We start from the raw sequence: 22,510 nt of genomic DNA, 5'->3' as shown, positions 1-22,510 counted from the left end.
TCCCTTTGGAAAGAATAGCTGCTTTGGCCGATGATCTCTCGGGGCAGCCAGTAACTAGATAGGTAATTGACACCCATACTTCACCTTTGAGTAACATTAACTTCGCCATACGTATACAAATTATGTATAGAAGAATAGAGTGACGGCAGACAGCATGACACTCGGCAGTCACGCCACTCCCCCCTCTTTCTTGATTTTCTATGCGCGTGGCGTGGACTTCTTTTACATGGCGTGTTATATACGTGTAAAATATTCAACTTTTTTTCTTGTTCCTTTTGGAAAAGAAGAATCCGTAGTTTTAATAATAGGCACGTATTAAAAGCCTAAGAAGTCGATTTGTTTATTTGGTAGAACCTGCAAATTTCTAGAAAGAATCGTGGGACCATAAGACAATTTCTGTTTCAGTGTTGAATAGCACGTTTATCGACGAATGCTTTAGACCAGTCTCCGGGTGCGCGAAGAATTTCGGCGCGGTAAAACCACTCCTAACCAAGTTAAAAATACCTTTATTGTAATCATCATCATCAGTCTTTTTATCATCCCACTGTAGGGCACAGGCTTCTTCTCAAACAGAGAAAAATGATCGTCAATCACCATCCTTACTCAAAGCAAATCCGCAAAGAACGATTAAAACCATACAGCAGTTAAAAATAACTCTCAAACTGCGATTACCGGTAAAGATTACGGTAACCTCATTCCGTTTGACACAGTGCTCCCTGGTAACCGGTTGGCGCGACCTACAGACGAATGGAACGTAACTCGTTACGTCATGAATGCATTCAATTACGATTATTTAGAACCTGTTGTCTGTTTGTTTGTGTGGGTTGAAAAGATTTTGATGGAGGTAATTTTTGAGATTTTTGAAGTGGTGTGTCCAAGTTATTGTTTTTGCTCGGGAGTTTGATGTGCCACTTCTTCTTCTCAGCAAAAACACATAGGAAGTGGATGTAGGGTGGGCTGTCTTTTGTATTTTTTGACGTTCAAAAATGATTTTGAATTTTAGAAGCAACGCATGGAGCGGTCGTGGATGGGTGACAATCTTGACAAATTCCTCCGTATTTCGAGAGGCACGTTTGATAAGTTGGTCTCGGTTGTCATTTGGACATCTTTGGTAGTCATTACGGGAAGCCAGAAAGTTTGACGACCAATCTTACTGAAGGGTATAATCGGTTTGTCCAGTTATTTGACAAGAACTTTACCTATAAAAATATTCTTATCGCTTCGTCAAAAGGTGCAACCTTTTTTCCATTTGTATAAGTATGTTTTTGTCGTATACAAGTGATGCGTCATACACAATTTGGGTCTCAGGTATTGGTATAACCCAGATACACGAAAAAAGGATTATAAATATATCTTTTGATGTTATTTATGTCCTACCTAATTTTGGGTCTGGTCTTTACAAAAATCGTACCCTTCATTTATACTTTTAATTATAGAAGTCAAGCACTTGGTCATTTATATGCGGATATTATAATACCTCTACTTAACTGAAAGAGCCAATTCATATAAAGTTATAAGCTAAGAATCTTTTTCGAAGACAATAACATCAAATTAAAACCATTACACACAATTGCAAAAAAACAGACCACCAAAATATTTAACAGTTACGAGTACATACAAAACGCTCATACGATTCCGTTGAAATAAGCACTATATGTTACTATATCAACTTTCACTATGGAATTCCGGCTTCGTAACAACATATGTTCATCTCGTGTGCGAAATCTTATTTTGCCGACTCATAACGCGATGAGGTCGGTGATACAACAGTTTTTAACGTAACTTTAAAAGGAACTTTGTGGGCAAAATGGTCTTTGACACATGTAAAGTTTGGGCTATGAATTCCGGGTTAGGAGTAAAAATATAATAATCTGACTAACGTAATTGTAATTTAAAAATAAATAAATGAATAAGGGTTTGAATGTTTTTAATTAAAAACAAGAAGATAAAGTTTAGTTTACAGCAAATTGATCTAAAGAAGCTAATCCAGTATATTATTATGTGAAACTAATTTGGATCTAGGAACTCGTGCTCACTTGAACATAAGAGGTGATTTGATCTTTTGAATCTAAATATGGGGCAAAAAACTAATTTCTATAAATTCTAGGAAATAATTACTACCTATATAGTATATAGTTCACCATAAATTTTATTGATAAACTTATGCAGCTGAATAAAATGTTCCTCTTTTTGTCGAAGTTACAATAACTAAATCTATTTATACCTTCAAAGTCTGGGGTTTTCCCAGACATAGGTACTTAAATATTCGGGTTTTTTCAAGCAGGAATTAAGGATGTGTTTTGAATCGTAATCGTCTTGCTACAATATCAAATATAGTTCTGATGTCGTCATTCGTAATTTTTGGATATGACAATACCATATTTTGAGTGCTAGTTATATCCATTTAAACAAAATATAAAAAAAAAAATCTGTGGGCGAGTTGGGATGTGTGTTTGCAAGTTATCGACTGTCCGATATCATTGTTATTCAATGCATTTCAGTGGAGTCCATTTTTATGCACTTGAGTGTACCGTGGGAATGGAATTTTGGAAGTAAGCTAGACACTGGTTAAAACACTGTTTGCACTTTTAGATCAGTTAAAATATGGGTAAACAAGGCTTAGCGCGGTCGATCCGTGGGGACCATCTTACGGAAGACAGACACGTTAAATTGTTGGATTCTGGCTGTCACTGAACACCTTTGGAAGTCATTATGGGCAGTCAGAAGCCGGGGTATTTTGCTCAGGTAAATTAGTTGAGGAGGAAAGATGAAGGTACCCGATTTCAGAGTTCTCATAAAATGCAGGCAAAACAGCGGTCAACAGCTAGTAAATCGTAATAGCAATATCAAATATCTATACTTCCTAAGCCAATACACAGTACTTACCCATGTTATGTGTTACTCAAATTACACATCCGATACGACGGTGTTTCCTAGCTTACAGTTGCCAATGTATAACAATTGCACTTTTGTTATGATACTTTTGCAGCTGACTGAAACCCCGCTTTCGTCATATTACTGCATTTTGTGTTACGAAAACTGGTTGGGTTAACGTTTTTGGAATTTATTTTTTAAACAGTAGAAGAGCTAATAGTCGTTTGATTAAAAGCACAAAATATGTAGCCACATTTTTGATCATAAGGTTAATATACGCTTGACGCGATTGGTCCGTGGATGGGTAATCATGGATAGTCAGAAGCCAGAAAGTCCGATAAATAGTCTTAGACAGACCACCCTGGATTATAAATCCTGAGATGAACAGAGCTCCCAACTCGATGCTTCTTATAAATCATCAGCCTAGCCTTTTCCCTGAAATATCCTCAGCCTATTTACTATGATAACTCGATATACTTTGGTTAGACCATTTATCACATTTACCATTTCCGACCAAGGAATGTCAAAGATCTAAAAATGGAACCCAGGATACCACATGATGACTAATAATATGTATGTCACAATTGACTTTTGATCCCCATAAAAATAGCATTGCACACAAACTATGCATATCAAAACAAAACACGACAGTTACATCACGTTTTACAACATTTATAAGTGCAATAAAGCAAATTAAAATACAATAAATAAACAACCAATTAGTCTTTAATACGTGCCATAGTTTAAACTATTGTTTCAATGAACAATTGAATTGGTTAGCGTAGTGTTTACAAAGTTGATTTATCTGCATAATGCCGACGGATTCGTCATCAGTTAGCTCAATGTGTAGTCATTAGCTCATTACTGGTGGGTCAATAAATAAATATTTCCTAGTACCTAGCTAAATACTTGCAAAGTCATCTCTATGAAACCAAAAAGTCTTAGGTATATTATTGCAAGATTGTGCAATAAATCAAAGTCAAAAGTTTTTATTTCAAATTGTTCTAGAATGTATTTATTTCGTATTTGTTTAGTCAACATACGTATATTTTTTTAATTACATATTTATATTAGGTACCTATAATATTTATCATCTTATATATAAGAGTGAATTGCTGTTCCTTAGTCTCACTAAAGTCAGTAGTTCCGGAGCCTTTAAGGTACAAATAAACAAAACGATCATCATCATCATCATCATCATCATCATCATCATCTCAGCCATAGGACGTCCACTGCTGAACATAGGCCTCTCCCTTAGATTTCCACAGATACCTGTGACAACAAAACGATGTTTCCTCTTAATTATATTAGTTTAGATTTAAGCATGACTAATTTTATTTTTTGAAAAAATTGTTGCTCTTTTTGGGTTAAATATAATTAATTTAGCACCTAAAAAGTTAATTCTCATTATATCTATACCTAATGCATTCAAAGTTTTTTAGTCTATGTATTTAAAGTTCTTAATCTAATCTTAGATTTAATCCTTGAGTTAGACAAATAGAGAATACCTAGTGTTATAAGCAGGAAGCGCAAAAAAATTAATCATTTAAACTTAATATTACGAAATACATATAACTTTGTCTTGTCTACTTTGACTTTGACGCCAAAATTACTGAACCGGTACACATAGTCCAAGTCTGAAAAAGCATATGGACTGCGTTTTATCCGGGTGTGGAAATAATGGCATCCAGTCACTTAAGGGGATCGGCCAGCTGCGCAGGACATATTATAGTACACGAGGATTTGCGCAGACACAGATGCACTCAATATTCCTTCACTTTCATAGCCCGATGGGACGGCAATCCGACACGACCGGAAAGAGATCAGGCGCAGGACCGACATTTAGGTGCTCTCCGATGCACGGGTGAATCAATCACCAACTTCCATACTGCGGGCTGCATTGTGAAAGGCCCGACCCAGGAATCTTGTGCTGCACTTGCGACCACTAGACCAACGAGGCAGTCGAGGGTGTGGAAATAGTTCCCTCAGAAAGCAGGTGGTTAAGCTTAATATCCACATTTTATAAAAACATTATCATCTGCCTTTTCTCAACTACGTTGGGGTCCGCTTCCAGTCTAACCGGAGTCAGCAGTGGTTTTATAGGGAGCGACTGTCTATCTGACCTCCTCAACCCAGTTACCCAGGCATCCCAATACTGGGTAAAACTGATTGTCTGAGTTACTGGCTTCTGATTTCTGACTATCTGAGAAAATATATCTAAACTGTGTAACGATTTAAATGATGTTCAAATGACAGTCGGACATTTTAAATAAGAACATCTAACTAAATTATTAGGAGTATGAGCATAGCCTCATACCCGTTTCCACCAAGAATCTCTTAACTTTTCACTAACTAAGCGTCACATAGAATAACGGCTCCCCCTATATTTAAAGGTTATAAGGGACACTTAAACTTTGGTGTGTTCACTAAATGCTCTTAGGGGATCCCTAAATGTAGGTGAAAATGGACATTAATATATTTTTCTATACGGAAATTTAGTCTAAACCATTACAAAAGTAGGTGTGATGTTATGTAACATTGAGTTTTTATGTGTTATCGCTAACGGTTTAAATCTAACCGTTAAACAATGAACACATTAGAAGGAAGGTAATTATTTTGTTCTTAATCGTATGCGCAGGCACGTAGTAGATTTAAAACCTGGTTTAAGTCATCAGTTTATTTTTACCGGAGTCCATCAGCGGGTTTACTGTTTCCTGGGACTGCTGCATTTACCCGGATAAATAGTAGTCTGAAGACTTTTTTATTTTCAATTTTCAAAGTTAACAGTTGTTTTAAGAAAAATGGACGAGTATGTATTGATATGGTCGGTAAACTTGCCTAAGTGTGCGGAATCAACATTTGTAATGAATTAAGATTTCGACACGATAGAGAAATTTTTAACCGACTTCCCAAAAATGAAGAGGTTCTCAGTTCGTAAGTTTTAAAATAATGCCAGCTTCAGAGCTATAGGAAACCAAGAGCATGTTTGTAAGACCACGTAAGTACAAAGCGAAACAATGGATGCACTTTACGTCCTGTAAACGTGCTAACCATGTTAATTACTCGACACTTTTAATTGTAGTTTGATCAATAAGATTGTCAATGCAAGGAAGATGCAACGCGGAACTGACGAATGACGATGTCCTTTTGGAAAATGCTTTATTGTTTTGTCTTCTCAGGATTGTTCTCGAATCTTATAAGAATGATTTTGTATTTTGTTATATTTGAAACTCAAACAACTGGATTAATTTTGATGACATTTTTATACAAATAGCCTGATTAGAACTTATTTACCAAAATTGCAACGTAAATCCATATATTAAGAGTTAACGCGGACGAAGTCGTGGTTTTGCAAGCTACTTCATCCAGACTATACTGATATTATAATGATTGTTTGTTTGAATCCGTCAGGAACTGATCCGGTTAAAAAAAAAATATTTCAGTGTTAGATAGCCTATCTATCGATAAAGGCTATAGGATATTTTTTACACGAGTGCACTAGTAGTTTCCACAAGTAGGGCAGGGGATGGTGCAAATGAGCAGCTAGTGGCAAAATAATTCAGCTAAAACAGTTAAACCATTAGTAAGAAATAATAACTGCAATCAGGATGTTTCGGAAGATATGGTACAGACAATTTTTTGAAGAAAATTCTCAAAGAATATGTCCTAAGAGTGAAGAAATTTGCCAAGTTACAGGTCTCCGTGATGCACCATATTATATTTTCTCCGTAAGACACGAAGCTTATGAAGCAAATTGCTACAAAACAACATCAAATTATTATTATTATGCACTTACATTTTTTGTTCGCTCGTTAGCGGACATAAGCTGATGATGATGAGACTACCAGAGTTTCCGACTGTGAAAGTAGACGTGGATTTATAGCAAAGATGCAAGTATGAATGCGTAAGCTATTCTTGCTTCCCTAAATTTAGGAAATTGGGGTACAAGGGTAAGTTTAAGAGGTACATATATCGGGATTTGGCTAGCTCCTGAACTAGGGGAAGGTCTAGCAGCGGATTTCAATAAACTCATGTATCTGTTCATTTGCCTACTTTATTTACCTTTTTTGATTTTGATTTTTTTTGACTATCCCTAATAGAGAGAATTTGTCTGTGCTTGTCTGGGGCTAAAGACAACATTGAACGACAAACAAATGAACGATGAGACAGGATATTGAAATCCACAGTAGGACGTAAAGATCACAAACCTAAATGAATATTGACAGATCAAAAAATTTTGAGCACAAACCGTGAATGTTTTTACCAAAAATATGCATTTTGGGGTAAATGAAGATAATAAATATTTGTGGGTTAGCTATTTGTCTCAAACAACCTTTAAGTTTTAAGTAAAGAAAAATATTTTGAATGCATTCAGCATTATTTACCAAACTTCTTTTTGTACCAACTTAATCAGACATGTAAACACACACCCCCTCTTTGAAAGTCGGTTAAACCCCACAATGTGGAGCATCCACAACAAAATTATTCAACACGCTTTCTCTTACAATATAGCGGAAATCATCTGCTGCAAAATGTATAGGAAACGGAAATCTTTGCTAATATCCACATTATGATATTTTCTTGCGCATAGCAAGAGCAAACTCATTAGGTACGAACTAAGTTAGGTATATATCTATGGACGACGATGAAGATTTAATAAAAAATGCTTCTGCTACGCTCAATCGTTCTCGGTGTGAGAACTAACTATAACTATAGGTCTACAAAAAATCAGTTCGAGGAATCGTAAAAATAATCTAAGTATTCTTTTTTTCAAAAATAAATAGTAATCAGACATTACACGAAAACGTCATTTGAATATCTTTGGCAGTCGTTTAAGGTAGTCAGAAGCTAGTAAATCTGGGTTTCGGCTTGCTCTAGTGACTGGGTTGAGGAGATCATATAGGCAGGTAGACTGGAAGCCGACCCCAACATAGTTGGGAAAAGACTTTATGCGGAAATCGCACCAATGATATTTCTTATCACATAAAATTACTATATTTTACGTAAAGTTATGAAAAGCAAAAAAATATTATATTGTCTCTTCCCATCGATATGTTAAAGCAAATATCTAACATCTATGTATTTACCTATTATTGGTTTTAACAATTCGCAGTTTATTATCAAGGCTGGCTTCAAGGATTGTTTGTATACCTCATTAGCTGTCGTTAAAGACAAGTAAGTTTCCATATTATAGTGTGTTTGATGTTTGTGAGAATAATTGGACACCAGCTTCTGCCAGTGGTTCCATCCGCGTTTCGTTGGATCTATACGTGCATTCAGATAAATAGTGGCCTATAGCCTCAAAAAATTGCTGTCTTGAAAGCACTTTTCAAATCCGACCAGTAGTTCCTGAGATAAGCTCTTTTAAGCAAATAAACTCATCCTTCTTTAAGAAGGATATCAAAGATATACAAGGATATAATTTTTAAGGCACAAAAAAAGATGCATAAGAGCAATGTGTGGGCTTAAATCTGATGACAGCTGTGTACCATTCTTTAAGTCGCTGAAGATACTTACCTTACCTTCATTATATATTTTTGAAATTAGTGTTTTTGTCAAAACAAACATGGCGCTATTCGAAAAAGTGTCAACGTTGCGAGATGTTGCTATTCGTAGCCAATATGCAAACTCACTAAGAAACCAGTGTTGTAGGACTGCCTTAGTTAGTAAGAGCGTGTTGGGCATGGCACCACGCATTTACAATAAATTGCCAGATGTGATAAGACAATTTAATTAAATGTAACACAATTTAAAAATAAATTAAAATCGTTATTAATTGAAAAATGTTATTATAAGATTGATGAATTTCTAAGTGATAACTTACTGTAAACCGATTTATTTTTACTTTATTAGATAATTGTATTTTTGTTTTCTTTCTTATGTAATAATTTATTATTTTACTAATCTTAACATAAAATAACACCTAATTATTTTTATTTTTTTAACATACAAATAATAATTTTTGCATACCTCTTGCACGATAAGTTTTTTTGCATGCAACCACAATATTTGTACGCTTCCGAGCATAACATAGCGACCTTTTACTTTAATTTAAGAACTGTATTTTCTACCTATGTTAAATAAATAAACGATGATTATGATTATGATTATAATTATAAGTCGTAAATGTTAGGAATGTAATAAAATCCGGGTGTAAAGATGTTATTGAATTTAAATTGGATATTTTACCTATTCAATCTTTGTACACAAATGCACTCGTATATTGTGACAATTTATTCAGGAATCTTCATTGATGAAGGTGACTTAAAAAATCGCAGTCATAACTTGAGATACCAAAACAAAAAAAAAAAACGGAATACAATCACATCATTTTGCATAATCCGAAAAAATTAAATATTTTTTACCGTAGATTTCAAAAACTTTTACACTGTATAATTTAAGCTGCCTTTCGTTTATACCAGAAATACGTAAAGATCGTGTACAGCCCTCGGCTCTAAAAAAGAATACCACTATATAGCATTTGTTTTTGCACCAGTTACCCCCAACTTGCTAGTCTGACAATCCCAATTGGCAAATCATCTACATAAAACGCATTTGCACAAGAATCGAAGCACACACATATATATCCGCAGTTTAGTTGGCTCAAGGGCGGGTTACACCGGACTACGTGAGTCGCATCAGTTGAACCAAGGTTAATTTCACTGGCGCTGGTCGTAGAATACGATATGCAACATTTTTGTGGGGAGTCCTACAGTTTAATGACACTTCCATGCTCGTGTTTTGAATGGTTATGTTGGGCAATTCGGCTGGGTTATTCATTGGTGCTGGGTAGAGGTTTTGGTGACGATTTAGATACCGTTAAGACGGTCGTGGTGACAGAGTTTGAGACACGAGTATCGAATTCCTGCCTGGGTTAGGACCTGGCAAATTGTGTAAGTCTTTATGGGTACAAAAACCAAATATAAGAAGTATGTACAATATGTACATCGCGAAAACATTTGGATTGAACAAAGTATCTTAACAGTATCTACTAGATCATGAAAAATATTCAGTGTTTAGGCGAAGAAATGTTTGTCTTCAGTAGCATAATAGTTGTATCCACAACATGAATAAAGAAATTTCACAAATATTTTGTATATGGTGCTCCGTTATAATAATGTCTTATTTATTCTAAGTCTAGACTTTCTGAGAAATAAAAATAATATTATGTAGGTATATGATTCATTCGTAAAACGAAATCGTCGTGTTCTAGTTCGTGAATCGAGTTGTTTGTAAATGAAATGTGAGATGCTGACGAATACATTCATGACGCTAGCTTGTAGCAAAAATTTTGTCTTTTTCTTTTACATTTTGTGCTAATTTACTGTTTTAATACATAAGCAGAGTATGGTTGATTACCTATACTATGAACATTTTGCTTCAATAAGACATAAAGTATTTTTTTAGCCTTGTGAGTATGTATAGCGAGCAATGGATGGATGGACGAAGTGCGCCCAAAACCTATAGGTTTGGCGCTCATTGGAGGAGGTCTAAGCTTAACAATGGACTTTACCTAAGAGGAATATGATGATAAGTAAAAGAGCTATCACCTGGTCAAAGTCAATTTTTTTGGGCCTATAAAAGCTCTTACGAAGCGTCAATCTAGTTGCACTAGTGATTTTATTCTTCATGGCTATCATCTTCCTTCAAAATTCTAAACAAATGTCACAATGTATCTCCCGAAGCTGCTAAAGTCCTAAGTTTAGCAAACTTCAACTTATCCGTGACAGACATACAAACTATTGGACTTCCTTTACGAAACACAGATGTTCAAGAGATCATACTTGATGTGAATACTTAAATGTTTGATCAACGTGTGCTGTAGAGTAGTTGAGGAGGATAAAAAAAATGTTTGCATGGCATTTTTTAAGTCGCCATGATATATATCGTACAATTCATGGGGGATTTATTCATTTATAGTTTGATGATATGTTGGTATTTAAACATACCTACTATAATATTATAAAGCCGAAGAGTTAGTCTTTAAGTGTTAATTATGCCATTTAATGAGAAATGCTATAGAGATAGGCAACTTTTTATCCGGGAATTAGTTCCCAACCCAAGGGACATGTATGAAACTGCCAACAGAAGCTAGTATTTTAACTCTAACAAAGTATTTCCAACTAACATCTAGACATTGTTTATTGCACCCAGGCCCTACTAACAATGCAAGGAAAACCGCGGGACAATTAACTTGTTCAATATAATTTTGTTACATGCGATTTTATAGGCCAAAATATCACGCCATCTATCTTGTTATAAGTACCATAAAAGCATCCTTTGCGTGGTTGGCACAAAATAGTATTTTTATATGTCTGAAAACACATGCATTGGCCATCTTTTTAAAGCTGGATTTTAACATTCTTGCTTGGGAGACAATCCCGCATTTGGATAAAAAGTAGCGTACAACCGATTTCACGATTCTGATCCAATTGTTATGTTTTGCCAAATTATATATCCATTATTTCAGCTGCCATATATAGCGTTTACATCTATTATTTATTTATTAGGATACCATCTTTAATTAATTAATGTAATCTATGTATAAATTGGAACCCATGATTATGGAACATAAAACATTTTTTTCACATGCATTCTAAACAAGATGTGTAACGTTTAACAATAGACTAATAGTAGTAAAATAGTTAACAAAGAAGTGAGAACATCTTTTGTTTGTTTATTGGTATTCCATTGTTTAAGATCACAGTTATTTTATTGATATACATAATTGCTATAGTTTTACTTTATATTGCACAGTTATCTTTACAAACCTATACTGATGTAACAAAGAGCAAACACTTTTTTGATTGTTTGTACCCTAGAGGCTCTCATCATCCTCCGAGCCTTTTCCCAATTATGTTGGGGTCGGCTTCCAGTCTAACCGGATGTAGCTGAGTACCAGTGCTTTACAAGGAGCGACTGATCTATCTGGCCCCCTCAACCCAGTTACCCGGGCGACCCGATACCCCTTGGTTAGACTGGCGTCAGACTTACTGGCTTCTGACTACCCGTAACGACTGCCAAGGATGTTCAATGACAGCTAGAGGCTCTAAAAGTACTGAATCGATTTGGAAAATTCTTTCAATGTTGGAAAGTTACATTATTCCTGATTATATTTTATCCCGTTCATCACGTGAAAACAACTTGTGATGGACATTTAGAAGTAGCGAACGACTATAAACCCATGGAATTACGTTTCTTGGTGAAGCCTAATTCTGAAAAATTAATCAAAGGTCTGATACTGGTTAGGTGGATACTGTTACAAACCTTTGCTATTTTAGTAAGATTTAATGGCCATAGATTACCTTAATAGTTACTTAGTAAAAAAACACGAACGCATAGAATGCCCAGGGTACTTGGGCAGTGACGTGTAATCGTGAGAGAGCAGATTGATATAGATCAGATATTGATTTTAAAAAAAGTCGGTTATATTACTGCAAGTTCTTATTTTGCATCGAATTAACGAAATTGTTTTCTAAAACACATTTGACACGAATGCCATGTGAAGCTTAAAAGAAGGTATGTGTGAGAAAGTTTTCCTTCAAAAACGTATAGAAAGTATTGTCCAACGTTTTCGTATTACTGTAATTTCGGTAATTTCAATCTTAACAGTTTAACTTTCACCCCTGTTGTATGTATGTAAGTAACAGTGAAAAAATTGTTGTTTTGGACGAAAACACAAAATACTTGACTCATGCGTTTCAGACCACCATTGACCACAGTTTGAATTAGTTTGAGTTTCTTTTTTCACTTCCATTTTTCACATTGTCCTATCATTTAGCTAAATCCGTTCAGTAATTTAGGCAAGCCAGACGCACAGACAGACTGTCAGATAAACAGAGTGACTTTCGCATTCATAATTTTACTAATGATTGATAGAGAAGCTATTGGTTATTTACCACTTACAATGAAGTCATCAAAATTATTGAGACATTACAATCGACTGGGACAAGATTACGAAATAATTGATTTAGATAAGCTATTTAGCAGCGTTTGTGGAACGGATGGTAAATTTTAGATGAACTGTAAATATTGAATAACTAACCGAACGGGCTTTGAAGACTATAAAGAATATACTTACTTCCGAAAACCTTTCATAAGTGGACTTAAAATTATTTATGTCTATGAAAACAGAACGTTTATTTCAGCAGTTTTGGTCTTTGACTTTGAAGTAGGTACTGTAGAGGTTTTTCACGTATTAAAGCCGAACAGGGCATTTAAATGATGTTCTTTTAATATAAAATAGATTGAAAATCGATTTTTCATAGGTTTTTACATTGATTTGATAATTTTCCAGAACAGAATAAACACAAGCTTAAAAGCTGATGTTTTTTTTTATTCAAGTAGAATATCCTGGTACAACATGCAACGCGCTACAGTACCTAAATTGTATAATAATTTTGTGTACATCAATTTAAAAATGATTAAAACCCTTTTGCAAATATTTAATCTACCTGGCTACCAAAATAAATTTACGCAAACACAAAATGCCCTTCAATTTTGGAAGCCATGATGAAAAGGTTTGTTTAATAACGAACCTTCAAGTTAATTAATTGCTACTATTTAGCAAACATTTGGTTACCTTCATTTTTATGTGAACCGATCTATTCTTAGATAAACAATTTCAGCATCTGATACCTACCTTTAATCTAATTATATACTTGTAAATACATATTTAGTAATCTGTGGTCTGGCCTCGTTGATTTAGAAGTCGCATAGTGCGACTATGTGCACGAGGAGGCACGTGGGTTCGATTCGCGGGTTGTGCCGCTTTGTTGGTGGTTAACAAGCAGCTCGGAATTCTGTGGTCTTGCCTATATATTGCTTTTTAAATAACCCAGAATTCTTGTCAAAAAATTGTGTTGTGATAGACTTCTAAACAAAAAATTACTGCATATGGGCGTCGTCACATAGCAATGGCTTTCTTCAAAAGGTGCAAAGATATACGTGGACATAGGTAATAACGTTGGATACCATGCCCTTCCTTGCTTTTGTTAAAGAAAATGCAAAACCACTTGAAGTTATCGCAAGTCACTCATCCACTGAATAGAATTTTTACGACTGAGATAATACGATTTTTAAAATACATAATATTATGGAAAAGAATAGTAAGCACCTACTTATACAATAAAAACGTGATACAAAAAATCACGTGCCAATTTATTACAAACCACATAAAGAGGAAATAAAATAATGTATCAAAAAACAGCATTATCCTATTTCTCAAGATCAGTTTTTTGAAAATTTTAGCATACCTACTTAACTAGTTTCGAAACCGGCCTGAATTTAATTAGAGGCCTTATAAGAATAAATAATGATGTGATTTTTTAAGCAAAAAATCTAAAAACACATTAAAAGGGTCATTTTGATTTTTATAATTACTAATTTGAGTGTTTTAATAATTAATTATGCTGCTAGAGGCCTATTTAACGATATCAACAATTTTTTTTGGTAATATTTGACTAAAAAGCCTATTTTGTATTCCGGTTTTTCTACACAATATATTTTATCTAGCTATAAAATTGACCATTTGCATACCTTTACCCATCATAGGTATCTATTACCTTATATTATGTGAAACGGTTGGTCACGTGTATGCTCACATGTTTTTGTCAAAAGTCTTAAAAATCGTTGAGATTTTTAAGATACTTATCGCAGCCCTAGATTGCGTAAGACGATTAAAAATGCTACGTCTCAACGGGCAGTCATTTGTCGATTTCTGATTGAGATAATGCAGAGTTTTGACAAACAGTCAGTTTCTTCATCAAAAGTAAAAGCCAAAGTAAAAGTCAAAGTAATGTCTAAAGTAAAAGTAACGGTCAAATTAATTTTTTCTATTCGTTTTGCTGTCATTGCTGTCACTTTAGCCTTGAAAAAACGAATTTGACCGTTACTTTTACTTTAGACATTACTTTGAATTTTACTTTTGATGAAGAAACTGGCCGAAAGTCAATTTTTATATGCCAAGTGATGGTGCATAGAATAAAGGTAGGCATGGAATACATATTTTCAGCATTTTTGCTGCATGCCAGGAGATAAATATTTCGAAACAAAAAATCCACTATATTAATGCTGAGTATTTGAGTAGCAAGTAGACAAGGTAAGACAAGCGGTTTTACACAGCCAAAAGAGTTAATTAATAGGATTAGTAAAAGATGACGAAATAAATTAAATTTTATCTGAGACCCCGTGTGGACCTTTAAATAAGGTGAAGGTCAGATTAGTTTTTAAATTTATCAAATGATAAATGATCATAATTATTATATTTTTGTCTTAACTTGCATGTGCAATCTAGTGAAGTAGGGTACAGTCAACAGCAAATAATTATGAGCAATTCAGCAAATCTATCTGCTACCTTTATTAGGAAGAAAAAAACATTCTTAGGAAGCGTTCTAAAGGGTGTTGCGTTTTTTAGGCGCCACTATATTTTGCTTAGTTAACCTTTTTATTTGAAGATCGAAATTTTGATAGTCTAGTAATTTTGTAGATAGACAAGAGTGATAGTGCATCTGCACTACACAAAAAGTCTACTGCATTTCTATGCAGTAGACTTTTTAATTTATTTTGAACAGTGGCAGTAACGGCCTTGTTACACAGTCGGTCGTTGATTCAACTTCAAAAAGTTATCACACTAGTTTACGCAATTTAATCAGAACTGTTGAGGAAAACGTCGCGTCGTGAGAACGTCGAACTCCTAATTTAGAGGACACTGGAATTTGTGGCTGACTGTACCAAGCATTAAGTGTAGATAATAGGTAATTGGAATACGAAGAAATTAATACATAACTAGACAAATGTGGATTTATACAAATCAGCGAAAAGACGGTGGCTTAGTAAGTTGGTAAGAAAGCCTTAGTTTCAGTTTTTAGTTGGACTTACTATCGTACATCGTGAGTAGGCCTTGTCAATATTGATGGTTACCCAGCCGATAAAAAAGTAGCAGCAGCAGTAAATAGGCTGGCAATGACCAAAACTTTGGTTCTTGTGTCGAAAGGCTTGTTTTAAATGCAATGCAAAGTCAGTTTATTGTAGCACTGTGGGTATACATAAAATGAATTACTGAAATAGAGTAAGTACCTACATATGCAGTTAGATTCATAGGACTGAGATTTTAGTTTTTTCATATCACCTACGGTAGAAAAATTAAGTGAAGGTTTTTATGAATCGACAATATTGCAAGCATTTCGGCGCGTCGTATTTTTGTTACGACGTCCTACTTAACGATTTATGTGCTACTTTTTAACAGATTGAGGTTGATCTAAGAGAATTGGGAAATTAATTGACAAAAGTTACAAAAATATTGTGAGAAAAATAAAAAAGATTTAAGAGTCCAGAAAATAGGACATTTCATATTCGAAAAGAGTCACCAAAATATACAAATTCTCTCTCGTTTTAAGATAGCGAAACACTTTTTGTAAGTGGAACGTCGAAAATGACTGAAATAATGAAAATTATTCATGCTCGTTTCTAATTGCTATGTTAAACGTTATGAAATTTATTGTTTGTAGAGATAAAAATCCAATTACCGAATAATTAAATTTTATGACATGAATTTTTAATTACAAGTTTCAATCTAGGCCAATTACCTACGTATTCATGATAGAGATTAATCTGTCATGGAGAAAAATTACTTTTTTAAAATAGTATTTTGTGACGTGTGTTCATAAAATATTTTTATTACCAAATACTTTTTTATATTGTAATCGTATGCTCACAACACTATCGATGTATAATAAAATAATATTACATAAAAATGAGAACGTTCAAACTCACCGAAAAAGCAACAAACGTTTCACCTCCTTTTACTTTCGTACAACAACACTTGCACAAAAAATTGTATTTAATTACCACGAAAAATCAAAGAAAATTACAAAATCACTCTTAGTAAAACCAAGATGGCCTACAGATGGTTATGTGAAAAATAATTACGAAAAACGGCGCGCGATTTGACAGCGGTTCGAAAATGGAACGCGTTTTTTTTTAAACGTCGCGCAAGAGTCGAGACCGAGAACGCACTGCCAGCCAGCAAGCAGATCGCTCTCTCCAGGCGATGTAGAACCATAAACTTTGAGAGGGGACACTGTCATCGACAAGTATATTTATTAAATCCTTAATTATAAATTGTCGTCATTTGTTATGTTTAAGTCTTACCTATCGTATATTTACTTGCGGAAAATGGTGGTTGGGAGCTAGAAGTCTGTGAATATTATTTATACTTAAATTAGAAAAAGATCGCTGTGTTTACGTAGGTACCTAGCTGACAACATAATTATGACAACTCCTTTTAAAGTTTTTTTTACTGCTAGTAAAGATAAAATATTTTATAGGTATTGCAAATAACAATTTCCAGATTTTTTTCCCCAACAGAACAAAAGAAACAATATCTAAATTTTGTTAGCTATAAGCTACTTCAGAAAGGGAACTACTTCCAACACCTGGACAAAAGTACGTATACTATGCTCGTCCCCAGCACATACCACCTATTTCTGTGCTTATTTTTTTTTTATAATTCTGACCATTATAGTGCCCATTAATTTATACTGTTTATTAGCTTAACGCAAACATAGCACAAAAAATAACCGAAATCACCTTAACCACATTTACAAATAAATAACCCTCGTAAAAAACCCAAATATAGGACTTGTTATTTTTATCTAAGTGCATCATTTAAGTTATACAATTATGTCCTAGCAAGGCCAAATACTTTTAGACTGTGTTATCTACATCGTTATATCAGAAGTCTAGGAAAGTGTGAAATCTGATCCCTGGAATGTATTAATGCAGAAAAGATAGGGAGGAATACTATGCGTATTTTTGATATCATTGTCGAGTAACAAAGGAAGGCTTTAGAAGATTAGATCCTCAAATAAACTTCTTGAACAAGATTTTCATTTGTCACGGCTAGCAAAAATCTTTAGTATCACTTCAACGCAAACATGTAACCATTTTTTTTTAAATCTCTGAACGACGTATTTTTCCATCAAAAAAATATATTTGTCATTTCTTCATTCTATTACATACCCATCATTACTCTCCGAGATCTATGTAATATTATTCTAGATTTTCATTTTTTTTAATCAATCGATCATCACAACTAGCCATTGGCCACATCTAAACGTTCACAGGTCTACACAAAGACAGCGCGTGACGTCACGACTATGAGACACCTTTCTCCGTACTAAACGCACTGATGTCTGATACATGGGAATGCAACTACACGATTTTATTTATAAACTATTTAGCATTTTTAATGACACAATTAGGTGTATTGTGTATTGTAACCTACTTTTGAAGAATGGTTTTGAATTTTAGGCATAGGCTAAATATTTGAAGAAGCGATGCGAAACAGTTTTCGTTAAATAATAATTTTTCCCTTGCCTCTAAAGTTGATGCCTTGCGCATGCGTATTGGTATTTTGTTAGTAAATTTGACATCTTAAAAAAAACTGTTTATTTCTTATTGAAGTAAAGTCCCTTGTAACTTCAGAGTTTTTGAACTCGCCTTCGCAGTGTCCTGAACATCATTCAGCTGAGTGCATTTCTAGTTTTTTTTTGTTCATCTTATACATGTGCACTAGCCACCAAGCCTTACTCCAACTCCGTCCAATAGCCTCTGACGTGAAACAGGGGCTGCTTCTGGGTAACAGTCAAGGAGTTTCCCAGTCTTACATGGTGTTATTTTACCAACTATGTACTTACTTCCAAACGAGCCAAAATTCGGATTGACCAGCGAATCAAAGCCGTGCATAGCAGTTGCGCTGATCAGACAAACATTGTAAATTAAATTAGAAGTAAGCTTATTGTAAGCTCCTTGACCGTAATAAAAATTAATAGTTTCCTTGAAGGTTTTTGGCTTTTGATACTAATAAAACCGCAATAAAATTCCTCAGCTTTATTTTTTGGAAACCACCGAAGCAATTTAGCCACATGACAAAACCGCAATTCAAAAATCACCAAGTAGAATATTTTGGAAAACGTGTTTCAAGGATACGTAAAAAACATATTTATTTAAGTGTTACACCTTCATGTATTTTTCTAATCGTTTATGATTTTATTATTTATTTATGAAAATCTGCATAAATAACATAAATAATGTGTCGATAGCCTTGTCATATTAAATTCCTAAAAAAATATGCACAAGAATATGTATAACTTAGAAACTAGCGAAGCGCCCCGGATTCGATCCGGATACCAGTGTTTTACAAGGAGCAACTGTCTATCTAACCTCCTATGGAAAGACTGGTTGTCAGACTGGCTTCAAAGATGTTAAATGTTAGCCGTGACCCACCAGTTTATCGTGCTTTCCAAAACTCTTCTTCCTCCTGCCCTGTTCCCAATTTTATTTGGGGTCCGGGCAAGATGTCATCCTCTTCCATTTTTCCCTGTGACTCGTCATACTGACACTCACTCCTTTCCTTTACATGTCATCTTTCAAGCAATCCATCCATCTTTTCTTAGGTCTTCCTCTTCCTCTCCATCCAAAACTGAAAATAAATAAACAATAAAAAATAGGCTATCTAAGACATATACACTCTTTTGCAAAAAAAGCGGGCACCTATGCGAAATCTTGGTTTTAAGGACTGCAAGTGTATTTCTAAGGGTTTTTATGACTGTAGTATGTTACTAGCATCAAAAGGGTTAGCCAAGCATGCGTGAGAGTGTATTCTAAATTTAAATTTCGTAGATTTGCTAAGAAGCTGGTTAAACCTTGTTTTGGACTAATTCCTGGTAGAAAGTTCGTGGGAGTTTTGAAAAGTTTTTGACGTGATTTTCAAAAAAACTGATAATACAGTTTTAATTGATGATTAATGTACCTTTCTGTTAAATCAAAACATTTTTGTAAAACTATGCGTATTGGATCAAATTTTCACCTGCTCTAAATGGTCTATGCTGATGATTGATGGCAATGTTAAGAGTTTCAGTATTTTTGTGTAAAGCGTTCTATTGTTTAGATATTGTACCCATACGGTTTAAAATATCCCTTTCTCATAAATAAACACAATTTAGAGGAGTATCAGTACTTTGGGCTGCGACAAAACAAATTTAAAGTTAGCAGAGCCAGATCACAATTCGTCTCCAATCACAAGGAAGGCGAGCTATACAAGCTGTTGATTTGCATCCGTGCCATAGTCAAGGACGTACTTATGCTAATGATTCTCGACCCAAATCAATAAGAAAATTGGTACGTATTTTTTTTTTTCGGAATTCCGTCAGTGTCATCTAGCCGTATTTGAACTTGACGCGTGTGTTACTGGCCTTAAAATCGTGCTACGCCCTCACACAAACGCAAACACAAAGCATACGCAACGATTATTCATAATTTTCATTCATAAAATTGGATTACTTCTGAAATACTACAACATTACAATAACAAAAAAAGCAGTACGTGTTAGCTATTTCCCGTCCACTGTAATTCCAATCGATTATTTACGTATTTTATGACCTCCTCCTGAAGTATGGCACGAATGCAAATCAACACCTTGTATAATATAGTATTTATATCAATCTAAGTATAAATGCATTCATATGGTCAGTTAAATAAATGTATTTTTAGTTAGGTATTATTTTTCTAAAATTAGCACCATCATTCTCAATTAAAGAGCCCAGCTCTTATCGGTGCAGCTCCTTCCATTTACGCCTATCTAGCGCCAACTCCTTAAAATAGCAAACTGCAGTTTTAATTACCGAGACCCTGAAATAGCAAAAAGACCTGTTTGGATTTCCCTGATACTTCCTTACGATGTAACTATAGTCACTGAAATGTGTTTGACTCTCACATTGGTCTAGAGGTCGCCAAGCCTGGCTACTGTAGACAAGTCAAACAAAATCACTTTGTGGGCTTTAAGTACCTAACCTTTAAAAAGCAGTCCGAACTCTATATGTAGGTGGTGATACACCAATGCATCGGAAAGCATGTTGGTCATGCGTCCAATCTCTCTCCGGTCGTGTCGGATTGCCGTCACATCGGGCTATGAGAGTGAAGGAATATTGAGTTCACCTGAGTCTGCGCAAATGTTCGTGCACTATAATAGGTCCTGCGCAGCTGGCTGCTCTCCTATGAGAGAAATAGCCGATACGGTTAAAAATTAAATAATATTCTCAGTTGAAGAAATCATATCGTGTAAAAATTCATACAGATAAGGTTTTCTAGTACATTTATCACTAAGACTCTTCAAGGTCGATGATTTCAGCAATTTTTTGTAGCTATGTTCAGGTTTCATCACCATGTTTTCCTTCACGGTTAGTCAATGTCTTAGAAAGTACTTAGTGTCAATGGTAACTATTCATTAATACTTAGAACTGATAGGTCATAGTTAGGCATGCATTTATCGAGATTTCTCTGGATTTTCCGCTTAGAGGTTTTGATTTCGATTCTGTGTTTGGAAAAAGGTTTATTAAGTTTTAGCACGAGGAAAAAGGTTTTATTGCTATCCAATCTGATTCGGTTCAGTAGTTCCCCGTGGTTTCACTTGAGAGAACCAGTTCTCGCACCCGAATAAATATTAGCGTACCTATATTATATTTTGTCTTACCTATAGGTTATGACACTGCAAATTTCTTACAGAATGCATGCTATAAGAATAGTGCAATGTTGCGTAAGAGTACTAACAAACACCCACACATTAACACATCCAAATCAACGTTGATAAATCTTGATACCTAGTAGAACTTTCTGTGCGTGTACTAAGTTAAGAGTACCACGAAGTACCTATTCTTTACCAGGTTTAAGATTCTTTGGAAAACGTAGCTGGCTGCGCTACGAGATAACGAAACAATCAAGAGATCCAATTTCGGGTCATAAAACCTTAAAGCATTTCGAAGACATTTGCTTTACATAGGTAAACAGGAATAGGATGTGCTGTAGATCTAAGACTGTTTACAGTTTACAGCTCTGAACATACAGACGTCACATCTATGTATACCTATGTAAATATGTATGTTTACAAGTTTATAAGAAGCATTACATTAACTCGTGTGTTTAACGATAAGTGATCATTTTAAGTTTTTAGCAAACAGTTTTGAGATGACCAATCTCAAGTTTGTCATTTTTTTCTATAGAGTTCAGAAACCTATTTGATATCTTAGTGTGGCAAAAGTACAGTCAACTTCAGGTCAGTGGTAACAGTTTTATAGGAAAATCGTTCTTATTATTATTTAGTTAAGGTGCATAACAGTTACCACTGATGTGCAGTCTACCGTACCATAACTGTTAAGGTTCTGAATTCTCCGATGTATGACCGGATTCAGCTGAGTACCAGTGCTTTACAAGAAGCGACTGCCTATCTGACCTCCTCAACCCAGTTATCCGGGCAACCCCTTGGTTAGATTAGTGTCAGACTTACTGGCTTCTGACTACCCGTAACGACTGTCAAGGATGTTCAATGGCAGCCGGGACCTACAGTTTAACGTGCCATCCGAAACACAGCCAATGGTGTCTAAGATATACTTAGAAAGTACATACAAACTTAGAAAAGTTGCATTGGTACTTGCCTGACCTGGAATCGAACCCGCGCCTTCATACTTGAAAGGTTAGTTCTTTACCCATCTGAGGCCACCACGACTTGACAAGTTTTGACACTATCATATGTTATTTATGCAGCAAATATAACGACTGGGGGAAGCAATATATTATATAA

General features: G+C 34.8%; 1 protein-coding gene across 1 annotated transcript in view; it reads right to left on the bottom strand.

The window, feature by feature from the left end:
- Positions 1–16,894, bottom strand: part of LOC124641973 (ABC transporter G family member 23-like) — a 61,020-nt gene extending 44,126 nt beyond the window's left edge. Inside the window, exon 1 of the mRNA XM_047180254.1 lies at positions 16,648–16,894. The gene's annotated coding sequence lies outside the window, so the exon portion shown is untranslated. The remainder of the gene's footprint in view (positions 1–16,647) is intronic.
- Positions 16,895–22,510: the final 5,616 nt, after the last annotated feature.

Source organism: Helicoverpa zea, chromosome 23 (assembly GCF_022581195.2).
Source record: "Helicoverpa zea isolate HzStark_Cry1AcR chromosome 23, ilHelZeax1.1, whole genome shotgun sequence".
NCBI classification, from domain to species: Eukaryota; Metazoa; Arthropoda; class Insecta; order Lepidoptera; family Noctuidae; genus Helicoverpa; species Helicoverpa zea.
This window is presented reverse-complemented; position numbering and strand designations above follow the sequence as displayed.